Raw genomic sequence first — 5,000 nt, forward strand, 5'->3', positions numbered from 1 at the left:
TTATATCCTTTCTTTTTTTAATCATCCTCTCACTACCTGTTAAGGATCTTCCTCAGACAGACACCTTCGTTCAACCCTCAGCTAACTGGAATAGCTCGTCAGACGAGTCTATAGAACTCTGCAGTGGTTGGAGTCTTTAACACTAGAACAGCCGTGCCTTTTAGGTCTTTTTTACCTACTAAAAGAGCCGCAAATGACCCCCTCTTTACAATGCTCAAGCTGCTATTTACACACAACGACCACTAGTTGTCCGCTTGTAAATGAAGCCTGCTTCCTACACAGAAGAACGGAAAAATATCTTCATATTAGCTTATCCTGATGTGATTTAGAAAATGTAAGGATACTGGGTGGTAGAACGGACATATCTAAGAAAAGTCATGAAAGGAGGGTCCTGAAATTTGATCGAGTGCAAAGATATAACATTTGTCTTTACTCACAGAGGGTCAAATGACCCCCACCCATGGCTGTTGTAGTGTTAAAACACTTTGTAATCTTAAACAAACAGGGGTCTCAGCCTCTGAGCTCGCTCATACATGGCTGCTATAGTGCTATTGTATCACCCAGCATCCTCTGTTATAGTGCATACTGTATGAAAATAAATAGTAATAATAAAATAATACATTATACTTATATAGCCTAGCGCTTTTCTAGACACTCAAAGACGCTTTACAAACTGAAAAGATCGAGTAGTAATAATACAAATTAAAAATAAAAGAAAGTATAGGGGTCTAATACATTTTTTGATTACTAAATCTACATCTAAGTGTCTTTGTAGGACAATCTACTCTGTATCCTGCAATTACACCGAGCCTAGATTTCGGGCGGAGAAGCGGCGAACAAGCAACGCCAGCGTCCTCTCTCGACCAGCATTTTAAAAAAAAAAGTGGTCAGATCATTATCTATCACATCTATCATATCTATACATCATATCTATGTATACATCATACACAGCATACTCTGTGTGTGTGTCCAGGGTCGTATCTACCCCCTCACTGACTCTGTGTTGTGTGTCCAGGGTCGTATCTACCCCCTCTCTGCCTTAACAAGATAAGCCTCTGTTGCTTCGTCAGGTAATCAAATGCTTTAGTTGGCGAGCGACCTGGGTGGTGGTCAGCATTATACGACGAGTTGACTCGCTGTTAAATTAATTACAAACGGAGGTATGATATATGGCAGATATATATATATATAGATTTATGTTACGGTACATCTGGGAAAACTAGGGTTAGGGTTAGGTGCTAGGGTGACTTGGTTGGTACATGCTGGCATGTCTAACCCTAACCTTAACCCTAACCCTAACCCTAACCCTAACCCTAACCTTAACCTTAACCCTAGCACCCTAGCACCTAACCCTAACCTTAGTTTTCCCACATGTACCGTAACATATGTATGGTATATGTCACGCGCCTGTCTCTTTCCAGTTGAATGCGTGATTCACAGACGTGATTCACAGACCCGGGGCGGAGCCATGTGTGAAAGGGAGCAGCCTGGAGGAGGCAGGGGTCTGTTAGTTGTTCCACACTGAGAGAGTGTGCTGTTTGTCCCCCACAATTAAGAAAGGGGTGTATGTGCCTGCGTGTGTGTGGGTGATGCGTGTGTGTGTGTGTGTGTGTGTGTGTGTGTGATGCGTGTGTGTGTGTGTGTGTCTGTGTGTTTGTGTGTGTGTGTGTGTGTATGCACACGTGTGTGTTTGTGTGTGCGTGGGTCCAGAGAACACACTGGTGGTGATGCGTGTGTGTGTGTGTGTGTGTGTGGGTGATGTGTGTGTGTGTGGGTGATGCATGTGTGTGTGTGTGTGTGTGTGTGTGATGCGTGTGTGTGTCAGATTAGAGGCTAGCAGCTCTGTAATCTGCTTGTGGTAATCTGGCCACGTTGGAGAGGCAGCGACCACGTCTGCTCACTCCCTGCTACACACACACACACACACACACACACACGCTCGATCACACTGCTCTGTCCTGGGGCCGTTCTGCTAACTAATCAGGTTAGAAAGACGCTCTGCCATAACGACGCTGTTATGATGATGTGCTATCATTATCGTTTCCTAATTTTGTTGTTAATTGTTGTAATATTACTCTGCATATTGATATGAATATTGTTTGGTTGTTGCGTTGCTGAGGAGTTTTTTATGATGATGTATATTGTGTAGTTTTAATTAGATTAGATTAGATTCGACTTTTTTCGTATTGTCATTGCAGAGTACAAGTACCACACAACGAAATGCAGTTTAGCATCTAACCAGAAGTACAGATAGTGATATAAACACCAGATATAAACACATGACAGTGATAGTGACAGGTACAGTATGGTAGTATGGTAGTTTAGAGGGTTTGAACTCAAAACTGCTCAGTTTGAGTCTGAACTCCTGCGTGTTCTTGTGAGACTGTGAAGTGCGTATGCTAGGTGACTCCAGGTGACTCTATGATTCTAGGTAACTCCAGGTGACACTATGATTCTAGATGATTCTAGATGATTCTAGGTGATTCTAGGTGATTCCAGGTGACTCTATGATTCTAGATGATTCTAGATGATTCCAGGTGACTCTATGATTCTAGATGATTTCAGGTGACTAGGGTCTGAAGTTACCACTCTTCTCTCTCTCTCTCTCCTGTTCCCACGCTCCGCCACCGGAACCTTCTCTCTCTCTCTCTCATTCGTCATGTCTGTCAGGCTCAACGGGCAGTGCTGTGAATGCTGATTGGCTGAAGAGGAGGAGGAGGAGGAGGAGGAGGAGGGGGGGAGGTGTTGTGCTGCGTTGAATGAAGCCTGGTGCTTTCAGAGAACTGAAGGAGGGGGGAGGGGGGGAGGGGGGGTTGGGCTTAGGTGTTGTGGGGTTAGGGTTGCTATGGTGACAGTCAACTGCAGCAGGGCCCAGAGCTCTGGAACACTTGTTGTATAGGTTGTAATGCATGGAACCATGGAATGGAATGGAATGGAATGGAATGGTGTGTCAAATGCTTCCTCATTCCGTTCCGCATCACAATGAGAACGCCTGTCCTCCCATTTCTACACACGCACTTGTGTCTTGCTCAATCACACCCCCACACACACACCCCCATGGTATCCAAGGAGCACACACACACACACACACACATACTGTACATACACACACACACACACACATACTGTACATACACACACACCTACACACACACACACACACACACACACACACACATACACACACACACACACACTCTCACCCCCCCTCACACACACACACACTCTCACACACACACAAACACGCACACACACACACACACCCACCACACACACACACACACACTCTCAACCACCCACACCCACACACCAGGGTTTCCGTTAGAAAAAATTGCCGCCGGACATCGTGTCCGGGAAGATTTCGATTTACCGGACAAACGTGATATATTCCGGTCACCATATTAAAATATAATAAAAAAAGAAAAATTCAAAATCATATTTTTTTTCTTCCAAATCTAATATAGCTGTTTGTCGCGGTGATTACTGTTGTGTAGCTGCCTATATATGCCATTTAATGTCTATTTCTCATCCGATACGATTAGATGCGAGCTATATAATATATAATAATATAACATGATTCGCATGCGCGCTATGCCATTATGTCCAGCGCTGAACGGGCGCATCGATCAATGAACGGACTCCACATTACGTTAACTGAAGTTTGTTAAATTGTTTGGGATTAATGTGAGTTTTCTATTTTCTCTTTCCAGTTTTACCCTTTTTTAATCAATAAAACAACGTCGTTTCTATAACCATATATCTCCGCAACTTGCAATGTGCATTAGCCGTGTTGTAACGGTTTTCCTCGTTGACTTGGTTGTCCGGGGTGCCAGTCAGGGCGAGGCCTGACAATTTTAGTTAGTGTGGGGTTGTTTTAGTCAGTCTTTAGTCAAGTTAAACCTTTACAAGCGCTACATGCATCAAAACATGAACCCTTTTTTGTTATACACATGTGAATAGGTTATTGTAATATTATAGCATTTTGCACAACAGACGAAAATTAGTACACAAAGGACATGTGTTGCAATTCAGGTGCACTGTATTGTCACGAATAAACAAAGAACTCTCAAAAAATCAACTCAAATATGCAACCAGCGTTAACTTGGGAGTGTCCAGTTCACAAAATCCGATAGGCTTAGTGGTGTCGGGTTACCCGCGCTGCTTTAGATGAGCAGCTCCTGCTCTCTCCCCAGCTCCGGTGCAAGCGTATGACATTCCCAACGGCCTTGTATCCAACTGTATCCTTACGGGGCATTGTATCCAAAGGAATCATTACGTTTCATCCAGCTCTTCGCGGTCCGAGTAGGCTAAAACATTTACCGAGACGCAGACAGCAGACGCGACCTGCGGCACAAACACGAACGGACGGAATAATCCACTTCCTGGTTTGTTTGAATCATCCCGCTCTCAGCACTCGGTGAGAGACACCTTATCATTTCGCGTCGTCTGTAGAGAACGGGGATTGGATGATTTATGATTGGATACCGACAGCGTGTGACGTGTGACAGCGTGTGAAAAAATCGTGGAAGTGACAGTCGGCGGCAGAGACATGGCAGATGTGTGACCTTGCCCTCTTCAAGGCGACTTCGGTCCGCAGTTTTAATTCGGTTACAGGCACACTGGAGAATACGGGGATTTTTTTAAATAGAAGGAATCAGAATGTGAACTTTAGCGAATTGTATTCAAATTGTGCTTAGAGGGAATTATTTTCACCGGACATTTATGTCCGACGAGTTTTCAATTTGTCGGACTTCAACAAATTTTACCGGACAAAGACCGGTAATTGCCGGTTAACGGAAACCCTGCCACACACACTCACACACACAGACACACACACACACGCACACACGCACACACACACACACACACACACACACACTCTCTCACACCCACACACACACACACTCTCTCACACACACACACACACACACACACTCTCTCACCCACACACACACACTCACACACACTCTCACCCACACACACACCGTATCCAGGGGTTT

This window comes from Nansenia antarctica (assembly GCF_963989245.1).
Source record: "Nansenia antarctica genome assembly, chromosome: 4".
NCBI lineage: Eukaryota > Metazoa > Chordata > Actinopteri > Argentiniformes > Microstomatidae > Nansenia > Nansenia antarctica.